A 16326-nucleotide genomic window follows, 5' to 3' on the forward strand; every position below is an offset into this window, starting at 1 on the left:
GATGTCTCAGAAACATTTCCAAAAATATCCATTAATAAGCTCTCATGTTCCAATTAAGAAACATAAAAGCCTCTTAAAAACTTAGTTTAGAAGAAAATACTTTCCAAGAATTTCTAGACTAAATCTCTTTCTAACAGGAGTGCCATTAGCAAGTCCAAAAATAATTTGTCTTGAAAAAAGTCAATAAAGGAAAATTTGCGGAAATAAAAATCCCTGATATGTGTACATGATTCCATAGTTGTCAGGACTATTATCTCATTTAAGTCTCTCCCAACAATCTATGAAGTTAAAAGTACAGGAATTGCTAATCCCCGAAACAGCTGCACTCAGTCAGCTATAGTAGTGGAGAGTCTGCTGTGTGGCAAGGTCTCATTTAAGAGCTGTAGACTCAGCAATGAACAAACAAGAGTTCTGTCCCCATGAGCTTAGTCATTGTGCAGACAGTACACAAACACATCATTGCATATAAATCAGAGTCAGTGTATTATCACTCAGAAGCAAAAGCCAAAAACTACCATTAAGCAAATCCATCTTCTGATGTCAAGATTTTTGACTTTACTAACAGATTTATTTAACCTATCAGAGTATTGATTTCCTCTTCTGTAAAATGGGATGATGATGGTACCTTCCTTACCTGGTCATGGTAAGGATTAAAGGAGATAGCACAAATCATCACTCCAAGAGCAAGTGCTCAAGAAATGGTTCTGTTGCCCTCCTTCCATCCAAGGCTCACCTTTCGTAACCCCCTAGGATCCCTTCTCTGTGAACTACAATTGATCTCCTGTCTATCTGATTCCCTTAAAAATTAAAAAGAGAAAAAAAAAGAATTAAAAAGAAATGGATTTTACTGCCTTCTTAATAGCCTTATTATAAAAAGAACACATACTCATTCCAGAAAAACATGTGACAATATACATAAGGCAAAAAAAAGGAGGCAGAAAAATGAAACACTTGTCTTCAATTAAGAGACATTCCAAGTATTTATATTATATTTATTTTATTATAATTATATTATTATATTTATATTATATATATATGATTTTTCTCCAAGCATATTTTCATTAAAATTTTTCTTAATCTCTTTATAGCATGCTTACCTACTAAATACTATACAATAAATACCTTTCCATTAAATTAAATATACCTTTGTATTATTAAATCATTTCATTGCATAAATGGGAACTACCATTTTCTTAATCCTCACAATTGCACTTTTTTTCAGGTTGTGTACAACCAGAGTTGCAATGAATAACCACCCACATAGCTAACTTTTGTGTATACTCTGAATTTTTCTTAATATCCACTTAGACTCTTTAGCATAAAGTCTGTCCTGATCATAAGTTGTGTTAAGTTGGACTCTGTCTAATGTTCAGAATGATCCTTGAAAGTTGCAATCTCTCGTGATGTTTAGACTGATGAGTCATCTACTTCAGAGGCCTTCTCCTAGAATGTCTAGAGCCATGCTGTCCCATGTGATAACCACTAGCCATGTGTGTGACTAAATTTTTTAACTGAAATTAAATGAAATGAAAAGTACAATCCCTTCCCCATGTTTGTGATAAAAGTACACTGGTCTTAAAGATTCTTTATTGACTTAACTGTGGGCAAAACAAGGATAAAATATTAGGGAAAAATGTTACAATCTTGAAGCTTTAAATAATCGCTTCAAAAGTATCTTTAAGTTCCTCATCCACTTTAAAGAAAAAATAGTCTAGAAATATGGATGGTATATCTGGGGCATGTATGTTGTTGTTCTCATTATCATTTGTTTTTATAAGAAACATGACAACTAGTACAAATAACTTTGGCCTTATATCAGAATATGAGAAAATGAATATAAACAGGCACAAGCTTTATGTACTAAGAACACTTAAATACCTGTGTATACTTTTGTTAACTGAATCTTTTTTTAAAACTCATTTTGATTAATCTATCAAATACAGATCCCGTCTACAGTACAGGCAGGACTTCTAATATAGGTACTCAAACAAATAATTTGAATAAATGGATAAGTGAAAGAATGTTGATGCATAGATCAGTGATGAAATGAATGGCTAAATAAATTGTCCAATTCTCTTACCAAATGGCCTATTTTAAGAGTACTAGCTAAAGATAATTTTTTTCCTCTTCATTACTGGTCTGAAGCTTGTTAAACCCCATCGTAAACAAAAGTTTAGACAGATCCCTTTGGTTTTCTCTTTCTTTTCAAGCTCCTAAAGGTTCTTCTTTTCTCTGCCATCATTTTCCCATTTTCTTCACCTGCTTGCATAGATGAAAGAATCTGAATGAAATAAAAAGCTCAATGAGGTGAAAATACATCCCATAAAAACTCCCATTGAGGAGTTTAAGGAAGGGGCTTATATTCTCCCCACTTAGATGGCCATATTTATTCCTCCCAAGGAAATTGGACTCCCTTAATCCAAAAAGAATGCAATGAATATCAAAGAGAAAGAGGCAGAATCAGGTTGCAATCCTTTGCTTTCTAAAGAGCGTTCAGAGGAAGGGATGGGAAGGAATGTATAACTAGCTATTCTAAAATGTTATGAATACAAAAGTTAAAGCATTCTAACTTCTGCCTCACTTACTCAACCTCACACTGATGAACAAAGTGAGATTCTATGTTTAAAGGGAAACCTGTGCAAAATGAAAGTTGACAGAGCTAGAGTATAAATAGTGAATTTTGTATGTTGCTTTACAAATAGAAAGTAATTATGGTGCATTAATTGGGTGAAATCTCATAGGGAAAGAAAAAGAACATGTGAATTGGAGTTGAACCGAATGAGGTTCAAATCCAGGCTGAGATTCAGTGTTGTGGAACTCTGAGCAGATTATTTAGTATCTTTCAGACTCAGTTTCCTCTTCCATTAAATAGATAGTAGACACATTTGAAAAAGTTATAGTGACTATTATATAAAATATTGAATATGAAAATGTACAGTGCCATGACTGTTTTAAAGTAGATCTTGTTTCTCAGGAAGTCAACATTCCTTGATTTCCAATAAGATTTACCCTTCTCATTGGATTTTAAATCTTTGGTTGTTTCCTGAAACTTTGAAACCACTGGGGAAAAAGACTTCAAGATGCTGGAATAAGCAAAGATTTCCTGAACAGGACTCCAATAGCACAAGAAAGAAAACCAAGAATTGACTATGAGATTGCAAAAGACTTAAAAGGCTTCTGAATAGCAAAAGAAACCTTTAATAGAATGAACAAACAGCCAACAGAATGGAGAAAATCTTTTCCAGCTATTTATCTTTTAGGGAATTAAAATTCACAAATACAAAGAACTAAAAAAAAATGTAACACCGAAAGAACAAACAACCTGAGGAATAGATGGGCACATGAACTGAACAGACACTGCTGAAAATACAAATGATCACAATGACATGAAGAAATGTTTGGCTTCTTTCCTTCACCTGCAGAGAAACGCAAATCAAAACTACACCGAGATCCCATCTCACTCCAGGCAGAATGGCTACCATTAAGAAAACAACAAAAACCCACAAATGCTGATGAGAATGCAGAGGGCAAAAGAGCCCTTATACACTGCTGGTGGAAATGTGAGTTAGTCCAGCCACTATGGAAATCAGTGTAGGGGTTCTTCAAAAACTAAAAATAGAATTACCATATAATCCAGCTATACCACATCTGGGTATATACCTAAAAGAATAAAAATCAGCATACTTTAAAGTTAGGGAAACAAACTCGGTGCTCATCAACAGACAAAGAAAATGTGGTTTATATATACAATGGAGTTTTATTTGGCCATAAAGAAGAACAAAAGCATGTCACTTTCAGGAAAATAAGTGAAATAGTCCAGACTCAGAAAAACAAATAACACATATTTTCTCTCATATGAAGAATTTAGATTATGAGAAAGACATGAAAGTAGAAGAGGGACTCTTTGGGAAGGGAAAGAGAACCAGGGCAAGGAAAGGAGAAAAAGAGAGGGCTATGGAAGGAAGTGAGTATGATCACAGCACTTTGTGTACATGTATCAAATTGTCACAAAGGAACTCATTACTTATAGAATGAATGCATGCTATTCCAAGGTGCATTTATTCTGTTTGTTAGTGGGTATATATGAATTGTGCTAAGCATTTGCTTATTAATCCCCATACAACTTTATGAGGAATCTGAGATTTGGTGTGGTTAATTAATTTGGCCAAGGCCATACAGCCAATTAGAGGCAGATCTTGTTAGATACAGATCTGTTTTGCTTCCCAGTGCTTTTCTGGGTTCCCAATATTGTATTTTACAGCAAAGAGCTTATAATTGCAAATATAAGCAAAGATCCTAATTCTTTCTTTTCTAATCTTTCTAGTCTTTGCAGTCTAATTGCCAGCTAGGCTACAATCATTCGAAGGCTTGATTGGGACTGGAAAGTCTTCTTTCAGAACTCACAATGGCAGACACTGCTGGTTGTCAATTGGGGTATCTGAGTTTTTCCCACATCACCTCTCATTTTCCAGGGTAGCCTTCTGCATATGACCTCTCCTTCATGATAACCTGAGTTTCTTTATATGGGGATCTGGGCTCCAACAGAGTCGGAAAGAACTCCCAAGACAGAAGCCCCAGTCTTTTTATAAACCAATTTCAAAAGTGAGATCCCATCACTTTTGTGATAATGAACTCATTGCAAGTGAGTCACTAAGTCCATCCTATATTTGAAAAAAAAGAAGAATACAAGGTGGTCACTAACAGAAGGCAAAGATCATTGAGCAGCTTCTTAAAGCCTACCTGTCACAAACATATGGTTAAAAATCAATAAAAAACTAGATACAAAATCCAACAACAAAATAAAGGTAGATGCAGGCACTTTAGAGAAATTGAAATGGTTAACATACAGGAAACAATATTCAACCTTGCTCACATTTAGAGAAATACACATTAAAACAGTGAAATGCCAGTTTTCAATTTTCATATCAGCAAAAAATAAAAAGTCTGAGGATGTAGTTCTGTGGTAGAGCAATTGTTTGCCATGCACAAGGCCTTGGGTTCAAACCCCAGCAACCCAAAAAAAGCCAATTAAAACTCTGATAATGATCAGTGTTGATGACAGTGTGAGGAAACAACACTTCACTTTAGAGGCAAACTTCTTGGAAGACAGTTTGGCAATACCAGTCCAAAACGATAGTGAGCATATCATTTACCCAAGAAACACCACTTTCTCAAATGTTCTACACAGATATATTTGCAAAGAAGTTTGCATATAGATATAATCTGATGCAAATTTTAATAGAACAATGCTAAAAACAAAAAAAAGTGACTATGCAGCTGCTGCACAGAATGAGACAGATTTATAGATGCTAATAATAAAAAAAGGCTCTTTGTTAGTGTGTTAAATGAAGCAAGGAACAGGGGAATTTATAATATGATTTATCTGAAAAGAAGAAAAATATGTACATTTATATATACATAAAATTGAAAGATAGCTAAGAAAACTTTAATAGCACTTAATTCTGGGGGAAAAGGATAACAGTCTTTCCACTATCAAATTTTTAGCCAAATGTATTTAGTAATGTTATCATTTAAAATATTACTAACAAAAATAAAAGCCATGAAGGATCATGACTTCAAGGCCAGTCTGGGCTTCAGAGTGAGACCTTGTCTCAAAAAAAACAAAATTAAAAAATAGAAGTTTTAACTACAGTCCATTAAAAAAGCAGTAGGCTGATGATAATCCTGATTTGACAGAGAAGTATTAGGTATTAGGAAAAAAATAAGAAAGCAGAAAGAAGGGGAACTAACTCTGATTCATTCATTGCCCTCTAGGCTGCAGGCACTTCTGTGTAAATCACCTCTCACAAACATACCAGGCTCCTCCCATGTAGGAGGACCCATTGCCTCCTGATTACCCCTGCAAAGTTCACTTCTCTGCCCAAGAGGGGCCACTAACCAGAACTACCATTCTTTACCTCTTCTGCCTGCTGAAGTCAAAGGAGACGCCATGGATGAATAGCCTGAGATTATAGCATTGACTTTATCCTCCTTTAGAAAAAAATTTATTTAAAAAATTAAAAAATATATATTAAAATATTCTTTGTGTGTTTCAAAACAAGTTGAGTGAACCCATGCTTCACATCAAAAGCATACTCAGAGCGTGCTCTCCATGGATGGGAAAACTGAGCTCAATTCCTCTAAAGTCAGGAGTGTGACAACATAGTATTGGCATTCCTAGCTGAAGCAATATAGCAAGAGAAAGAAATAAAAGGGATTGGAATAGGAAGGGAAGAAGTCAAATTATCTCTATTTGAAGATGATAGTAATACTATACTTCTAAGACCCTAAAGACTCCACCAAAAAACTCCTAGATATGATTAGCATCTTTAGCAAAGTAGCAAGATATAAAATTAACCTACAAAAATCAGTAGCTTTTCTATACATCAACATTGAACAGGCTAAGAAAGAAATAAGGAAAACAATTCTATCAAGTCCAGCCTAGGCAAAAATTTCCTAAAACCCCATCCCCACCAGTGGCTGGGTGCAGTGGAACACACCTGTCATCCAAGCAACACAGAAGAATAAAATTGGGAAGATTGTGACTCCAGGTGAGTTCAGGCAAAAAGTTTGCAAGACCCCATCTCAAAGGATAAAAGCTAAGTGTGGTGGCACATGCCTCCCATCTCAGCAACAGCAGGATAGAAGAATGTCATAAGTGGAAGCCTATGCAAACAGGCCTGGGCAAAAAGCAAGACCCTATCTCCAAAATAATCAAAGTCATGCCTCAAGTGGTACAGTGCCTGCCTAGCAAGTGTGAAGTCCTGATTTCAAACCCCAGGACCATGAAAAAATAAATAAATAATAAAATACCTAGGAATGAACCAACTGAAAAGCTGAAAAAGCTCTATAATGAAAACTATAAAACCTCAAGGGAAGAAATTAAAGAAGACACCAAAAGATAGACAGACCTCCCATGCTCAGAATCCGAATTAATATTGTGAAAATGTCCGTACTACCAAAAGCAATCTATGGGTTCAATGCAGTCCTCATCGTCACAGATATAGAAAACTCGATCCTAAAATTCATATGAAAGCACAAAAGACCCTGAATAGTCAAAGTAATCCTAACCAAAAAGAGCAATGCTAGCAGTATTTCAATACTATAGAGCCATGGTAACAAAAACAGCCTGGTACTGGCGCAAAAACTGACACAAAGACCAGTGTAGCAGAATAGAAGACCCAAAACTAAATCCATACTGCTATAGTCATATGACTTTTGACAAAGGAGCCCAAAGCATATGTTGTAGAAATACAGCTTCTTAAACAAATGATGCTAGGAAAACTGGATATCTACATGCAAAAGTCTGAAACTAAACCCTGGGCTTTCACCTTGTAAAAAATTGACTCAAAATGGATCAGAGATCATAGTGTGAAACCTGAAACTTTGAAACTGTCACAATAAAACTCTTGAAGACACAGGCATAGGCAAGTATTTTTTGAGCAGGACTCCAATCACCTAGGAAATAAGAGCAAGAATTGACAAATAGGGCTACATAAGACTAAAAAGCCTCTGTACATCAAAATTACCAGAATGAAGAGAAAATCCACAGAATGGGAGAGAATCTTTACCTGCTATTCATTGGGTAAAAGATTAATATCCAGAATATACAAACAGCTCAAAAAATTAAACATCAAAGAATAAATAATCCAGTTGATAAATAGTCAGATGAATTAAACAGACAGTTCTCAGAAGACAAAGTACAAATGCTAATAATTACATGAAACAATGATCAACGTCCTTGCCATAAAGGAAATGCAAGTCAAAACCACACAGAGATTCCATCCCGTCCAGGCTAAATGGTTGTCATCAAGCAAACAAACAACAGCAAGTGCTGGCGAGGAAGGAGGAAAAAGGAACCCTCAAACACTGCTGGTGAGAATGTGAATCAGTCCAGCAATGATGGAAATCAGTATGGAGGCTTATCAAAAAGCTAAAAATAGTCCTACCTTATGACCCTGCAATGCCATTCTTGGGCATATATCCAAAGGTATGCAAATCATCAACATGCAAGAGAGATACCTGCACACCTGTGTTCATCATAGCACTGTTCACAATAGCAAAGTGATAGAATCAGCCTGGGTGCTCAACAACCAATGGACGGATAAAGAACATGTGGTCTGTATGCGAGATGGAGTATTACTCAGCCATAAAGAAGAATGAAATTATGCCATTTGCAGGAACATGGATGAACCAGAAGATCATCATATTGAGAGAAACAAGCCAAGATCAAAAGCCAAATGCCACATGTTTTGCTTATGTGTGGAATTTAGGTCTAAGATGATTTTTAAAAATAATAATAATGGCACTTGAATGTAAAAAGGACAGAGGATTTCAACAGGAGGGGAGGGAAAAATGGAGAGGGTATGGGGGGTGAAGAGAATCAAAGTATGTTACATAGGTTTGTATGGAGGCAGCCTAAAGACACCCACCAAATACAGTTTTTAAAAGGGAAGGAGGAAAGAGGGGGTTAAGAGAATGTAACAGAGGGGGTGAGCTTGATCAAAATACACTGTGTGAATATATGGAATTTTCTCACAAAACCTCCTGTACTATTAATGAATCTTAAATAAGATGACAATAATAATTATAAAATTAAAGGAAAAAATTTAAATATTCTTTGCGGGCATTCTTTGAACACCTGCTCAGTCACCTCGGCACCCAATACGCACACAATGCCTGGGGTCTCCATGGACAGGGGCAGGACTCTGAATTCAGCTGGCCTCAGTCTACCAGGTTGAGGTCTTGCTTACCTAAGGTCTACAGATCCCTGGTTAGTGGTGATGTGCACATAACATGCCTCCAAGTAAATGCCTGTCCTCTCAGCTCTGTGGGAGGGAAGGAGGGAGGGAGGGAGGGAGGGGGTAAAATTAGTTGCTTGTTGAAAAACAATGGGACTCAGCTAGCTGAATGACATGGCCTCTGTACAGATAATCCAAGCATAAAAACACAGGAGGAGCCATGATAGGCACAGGATCGTCATTTCCAATGAAGGTTTTTAGAAGGAGCCTTTTCTTTCTTTCCTTTCTCCCTCTGCAATTCCATCACGGTCTTTCATGTGGACAGCTGTAGATCTTTCCTGTGCACAGATCTGAGATGAATCCCTGCTCCTTTGCTCTCTCTTCACTGCTATGGATAGCATCTCTTAATGCTCATCACAGTAGAAACTGGGCAGACGCTTCTGACAACGGTCTTAGGGGTTAAAAATACCAAGATCCGTTATTACATGTGTTGAATTTGAGATATCCTTGGGTATGCCAGGGGAAGTTAGGGAAAACATTCCCAGGGAAAGGTGTGAGGTGGAAGCAAGAGTCAGAGGACTTGCAGGGAGATTCAAGGGGACCTGACACAGGCACAGCCACCTTGACCTCCATTTTTGCAGGAGCAAAACCAATAGCAAAGACCCCAGGAGCAGAGCAAAGGCAAGAAGTCGGGGGTGGGGGGGGAATTAAACAGGGAAGTCCCCTCCCCCATCTTCTCCACCAGGGACAAAGGGCCAGTTTGAATTCCAGCCACACTATTTTAGCATCACAAATTTTTAACTTGGCAATCACTGTTCATACAATGCCCACTCTCTTTCCTTTGACATAAATTCCTTCTTTAAGGAGGAAAAGAGAGAGAGAGAGACCCCATCCTCCTGACCCATGAGTCCCTCAATGGCCAGAGCGTGGCTGCCAGCGCCCGTGAAGGACCCACTGTGCCTCCACCGGCCTCCTTATCTTCTATCTCCTGCCTGCACCACGAGGCTTGTTTTTCCTGGGCATTTTGACGACTTCTCTCCTTCAGCTAGTTTGACAGAATTTGCCGGCTGCCGGCTGATGCGAAACAACCCTCTTCTTGTGCTGGGCGGCTCTGTCTTCACTCCAGGCCGCGGGGGAGAGAGCGTGTCTTTGTGGCTCGCCTTCAATAGCTGCCTGAGTCCAAACCCCTCGTGGGCGCTGGCAGGCCAGCGGTCAGGCTGTGAATAGATGGTGTTGTTTCTTTCTTTGCAAAGCCGGCCTCTGGGCTTCAGAAATGCATCCACAGCCCAGGCTTGGTAGATTGGGGATAGATTCATGGGCAAGCTGGCGGAGGGCCCAAACATGGAGAATTATTATCATTCACGTGCGGGCAGCTCATTCAAGGCCCCTACAAAATGCTCTGTGCTGTGCCTATTCTACCCAGTACAGCCCTGGCCTTCATCATCTCCTTCAGCTCTGCGATTACATTCTCCCATGAGTATTGTTCCAGGCTCTACAGTTCAGGAAACTGAGTCTCAAAATATGGAAGGGACTTGTACGTGGTCACATGACTAAAAAGTTCCACATCTATCCAGGAGCACTGACAACTTCAGAGATGTTCAGAGTTCCTTAACAGACAGAACATACTCCCACCAGCCACATCCCCCTTCATCCAGGAGGAAAAGGGAGCTATAACTAACATTAATGCCATTGTCCCTCCTCCCGAACCCTTTCTTCTTACACTCAGCAGCAAATAATCCCATCAAATGAAAATGGAGTTTGTCTCCAGGCTGAGAAGTCAAAGTAACCAGACTCTGCCCCTTTTTTTACATGATGCTGTTCTAAACCTAAGCATCTTCAAAGTGTCTAACCTGACCTTTGCTGTCCACTATAAGGTAGGCTGGAAAATTCCCCAAGAGCAAATGGCAAGGCTCAAGGTAAGTACCAAGTAACTTTCCGCAGACCATTTCTCTGTGCCTCAGTTTCCCCTGGCAAAATGGAATGCTGACAAAATGGAAGCAGATGAAAGAAAGCAAGGACCATGGGGACATGATGTCACGTGTAGCAATGACATCATAGCATAAGTCCTGGAAGAAGGGGTAGCAATGGTCGGAGCAGCAATCTCACTAATGGCTGTGGTAGCATGAAGTAATCACTTCCACTTCCATCAGTCATATAACAAGCATTTCATTTGTGCTTCCTAAGAATGACGCCTTCTTCCAGAAACCCTCTCAACTTCCTATCTATAGAGCTATTGGTGGTGGCAGCAGGAAGGTAAGAGGTGGTCAAGTTGGTTCTCTATTGGTTGTGCAGAGTATGTGCTCTGGTTGTCAACATGACAAACCAGTCCCACCCGTATATTTTATTTGGCACAAAGGTTTAAATTTTTGAGCCAGGATTTTAAGATTAGAAGTCCTTCAACATTGAGCCTTTATACAAGGCAGTGATCAAGTAGATGTGACTAGAGACTTCCACCTTAGATAGGACAGGTACTCTCCAACTCAACACAGTCCCCACCACTCCCTGTTGCCTCATCAATACTGCAGCTCTGTGTCAGCAACATGGTTATACTGTTGTTGTTCTTATAATAAATATTTTGTCCATGTACATTAGTTAGGGGAACACTTACTGCTCTAACTAGAAGACCCCCAATATCTGTGGCTTAAAGAAATGTTCATTTCTTAGTCTTATATCAGTTGGTGACAGTGGCTTTCCTGTATATGGTGATTCAGAAGGCCAAATTCCTAAAATCTTGTGGTTTTGCCATTCTTTAAGACTTTAATTATCTATCTTTAAGTCAGAGAATGGGAAAATAATTTTTTAAAACCCAGCTATTTCTTAAAAGCCCTCGCCCAGAGGAGATGTATATCACTATCTTGCTCCCTTCACTGGCAAGAGATAGTCCCATGGTCCCTCTAGATGCAAGGTGGACAGGGAAATATGAGTTCCCAACTGGATAGCCACCTCACACGTTTCCAGACTGTGAAAGGGGAACACTTACTTTTCATTGCCACCAACCTCTGCCACTGCTTTGGTCCATGATAAGTGTTGGAAAATAAAATATAGATTGGAAGCTTTGATTTTTCTTGTACTCCCCCACTGTCCTCATTTATATTCTATCACTGTGGGTACCTTAGTTTCCAACGTCTGGACTGTTGTCCCAGGAACACAGCAGATTCTGATAGCACAGGTCTGGGCTTGAGCCTGAGATTCTGAATTCGTAACACGCTCTCCAGTGACACCAATGATGTTAGCCTGATTCACACATTCATAGAATTGTATCCTTTCTGGACCACACACCTCTCCTCCCAAACTCCACCCGCCCATCTGTGCTCCTATAGCCCTCTCCACTATCTCTGCCACACTTCAATTAAATTATGCTTATTAAACAGAAATGACATTAGTCTGTCTTTTCCAGTAGTCTATGAACTTCTCAAGAACAAAGACTGCATTATTCATGCTCAGTCCTGTTTGCTGAGAGAATAATTTACTGAGAATCTATTTTTAGCTAGGTGCTATATATCTCATGAAGCAATAGTGAGCAAAATGAACAGACTATTTAAGAATAGACAAATATAAGAATATTTGCTTATGCACCCATCATGGAAAAACATGAGCTCAGACCTACAACTGTGACAGTCTGGCCTCAAAGGATTTTCAATCTAATTGAGGCAATGAGACTTAAGATGAAACTCAGGCCAAGTAAAAACTGGGGAATGCCAGTCATGGTGGCACATGCCTATAATCCCAGCTCTTGGGAGGCCAAGGCAAGATGATCACAAGTTCAAGGCCAGCCTGGGATACCTAGCAAGACGTCCATCTCAAAAATAAACAAACAAATAAATAAATAAACAAGTAAATGCTAAGAACAGCCAAGTACCACTTGCATGTTGCTCATTCAGAGTTTGGAGAAGAGTAATTAAAATGAGCTGTACTTTTCTATGCAGAATCTTCCATGTTTTCACTGATGATAGCTAGGCTTCATCTATGTTATGAGCTCAGTTGTGTCCACCCAAAATTCATGTCAAAGTCCTTTTCCCAGAACCTCAGAATATGACTGTATTTACATATAGGGTCTTTAAAAAGGAAATTCTCTTAAAAGTCACTAGGAAGGGCCTTAGTCCAGTGTCACTAGTATTAACATAAGAAGAGGTGATGATGACTCAAACAGGGAGGGAAGGGCAAATGAGGACCAGGAGAAGATAGCCATCTACAAGCCAAGGACAGACAACTTAGAAAGCCCCAACCCTACCGATACCTTGATCTTGGACTTCCAGCCTCCAGAATCATGAGAAAGTAAGTGTCTATTGTTCAAACCACCCAGTCTATGGGACTTTGTTACAGCAACCTTAGCAAACAATCCACCTGGCCTCTTCACTTCTTTGCCACTCTGGGAGCTTAGCTCTCCAGGAAGACGGAGCAGAAGAGGAAGGAATGAGGCAGATGCTGGGTGTGTTCTTATTAAGTAACTAACTCATTTTATTTAACCCCACCACGATCACATAGGATAAATCGCATTTTGCTTCTATTTTGTGCAAAGAGGAAAAGAAGGTTTAGAGAAACAAAGAGCCTCCTCTGTATCCCAGAAACAGAACTCAAGGGAGCCAGGTTTGTAACCTGGGTCCATTTACCATAAATCCCAAAGCCCAAGCTACCCCATGTTGCCTCTCTTGAAATTGGCCAATGGAACTATTGAAAAATATCAAAAGATAGACTGTGTGTAGGTGCCATGGAAAGTATTTTTAAACACTGTGTACCTGAGCACCATCATGATAACTGTAACAAATGTGATGCTATTCCTGACAAAGAGAATGTGTAAAAACAGGGCTGAGGTCTTGATAGTCACATTCTTAACCTTTTAAAGTCAAACTGCACACAATGATTCCAAATTTTACTCTTGTGCCTGCTCTTTCATCCCAAGCTGGCTTTGTAGGTTGTTGGTTTTATCAAAATTGAACAAGAGTGGTTCAATACAATGTTGGATTCATTGGGGAAAAAAAAGCAAAAGAAAAACCTTGCTTCTTCAATGCCAGGAGCTTACAAAGACACATAAACCATGAGGAATTCCAAGGACTTACTCAGAAGCCGTTCTGCAAATGCATTGCTTAAACAAAGGGCCAATGTTCCTTTCAGGGAAGAGCGCAGGACTGATTTCCGGCATTTTTCTTTAGGTCATTAGGACCATGCCAACAAACAAACATATACTGGTCCCTGGAGAAAGAATCTCATTCAATGCAGCTTACAAGAGTTTGATTATTGGGAAGGGGTGCTCCATGGCACGTGCCTCACCAGCCGGCCCCCAAATGTACAGATTTTCTTAAAGGGCTTTATTGATGGTGGCCTCAGACAGATAGAGCCTGTGGGGTGGGGTGTGGTGGGGGGGTGCTAACATCCCATGGATAGCATCATCCACACCAATGCACAGTCACATCAGAAAAGGCTGAAAAGTCTGTCTCATTCCTTGGGAAATGGTTTCCTGAAAAACATAAAATATAGAAATAATACATTCATGTCTAATAGTTTTGAAACTTCTTTACCATGGCAATTAAAGGGTTTTAAAAGATGTGGAACAAAATGACATTGGAATGAAGTGATGTTTGAATCTTTACTCAGATACATATTTCAGCTGGAAATTTCATATAGTGAGGCCTGAAAACACCTGGGCATTGAATTAAGACAGTCATAGTCAAACTCCAGGTCTACTGAATGCTGCCTGCGTGACTTTGATCATTTCAGTAGGCATTAGCATCTTTGTCTCTAAAGCAAGGAAAATAACACTACCTCTTATAATCTACAGGAAGATAAAGTGATATTGTATAAAATATTTAGAGAGTACCAAGTATAAGTATAAACTCTCAAACTGTGTTACCTATGCTCCCAATTCTTCCTTCCTTCCATAGAAATAGTGGCAAATATACAACATTTTTAAAGTACACCTGTGACAAGTTGTAATAATTAGCATGAAAGAATTTCGTACTCATCTATACCTTTACCTCTAAATGTATGAATTTACTTAAGTAACATTTATTGTTCTGTGACCAAGTGAGGAAGAATGCTGATCAACCTTTGTACGCTCCTCACCACTGCAGACAAATTCACACAGCAATAAGCATGTCCAACATGGGCCAAATTGGAGGCCTGTGCTAGAAAAGAGGGCCCAGGAGGTGAATAAGGAGACTTGAGTGTTACAAGAAGCAACAGATGTGCAGAAAACACACTATGAGTAGAAGAAAACAGAGTCATAATGAAAGAATAAACACTATGCAAAAAGAAGTCTAGTTCTATCTGCAGGCATTGAGAAAAGCTTCAAGGAAGTAGTATTGAATTTGAGACTTGGGGACCTGAGAGATGGCAAGATTTGGGAAGAGAATGATAAGAGCCCTATAAGAGGAAGAAGTGTTCATCAGAGGCAAAACTTTAAGATAATGTGAGAAAAAGAACAAGTGATCCATTTATCTCCTCTGGGAAGCATCCCTACCACTTCTAACCACCTCACCTGCTGGGTTGTGCCCCTTTCATGCTTCCTGATTTCACCTTTATCATTGCATCAATTACACGATAATAAACCATTCTCTTTCTTGCAGGTGTCCTCTACACACACATACACTCACACATACAATCAATATACCATCAGGATCTGGAAGCTTCCTGAGGATTAGGACTTTATTTTGGTTTGTTCACTAGTATTTAGCACATTACCTGATAGCAAACTAGATACTCAAAAAAAAAAAAAAGGCAGTAGAATAAGTCAATCAATAACTACTTCAGTCTATGGATTCAGTTTTGCTGGAAGAAGACACTAGGTGCAGTGTTGTTTTTATATGAAAAAGAATCAAGAGCACGTTGATAGATTCAAATACAGAGGCCATTCAGCACCTTTTGTGAGTAGGATGGTTGATGCCCACGGGTCAGGCGTTGGGTGTAGGTGCAAATCTCGGATCATGTATGGAGAGATACCAATTGAATTCAAATGCAGTAAATATCCAGAAAGGAATGAAAATAATGATAAGCAGTGGAGTAACCAAAAGAGAGAGAACACAAGTTTTTAGGAAGAATTTGCACAGACCTCTCAGAGCACAAAGCTCCACTATTGCTGAGTTAGGGTGTAAAAGAGCAGGCAGAGTCTCCACCACTGGCAGGAAGTGCCAATGGGCAAGGCGGCCTGGAGAAGGCTCAGGTTCCCTGGGCTCCCAGCCCTAATGCAAAATGTTATCTTCATGCCACCACACACTCCCAAGGCCCTTCCTAGTCCTTCCTCAGCTATTTGTGTTGATGCTGTGGTTTTCCTTTCTGGCCCTTCCCATTGAAATTTTGGAAGAAAAGGGGAAGAAAGCCAGGATGTCACAAAGGGACTGGCATTGGCACTGGGTGAGGGCCATGACCCCATGTGGTCTCTAGGGAGGTAGTGTGAGGTCACAGGAAGACCATAAAATTTCAACAACCACTTCCTAGTGACCTCTGCAATTCCATAACTTCTCTCTCCATTTCCTCACCCATCTGTCTAATGGACACATATACAAACACAAATATACACACATGAACACATAGTGTTTTCTGGCCAATGCAATAAGATTATGAGCATGAAAATCTCTTGTGTCATACTTGA

This window comes from Castor canadensis, chromosome 3, assembly GCF_047511655.1.
Source record: "Castor canadensis chromosome 3, mCasCan1.hap1v2, whole genome shotgun sequence".
NCBI classification, from domain to species: Eukaryota; Metazoa; Chordata; class Mammalia; order Rodentia; family Castoridae; genus Castor; species Castor canadensis.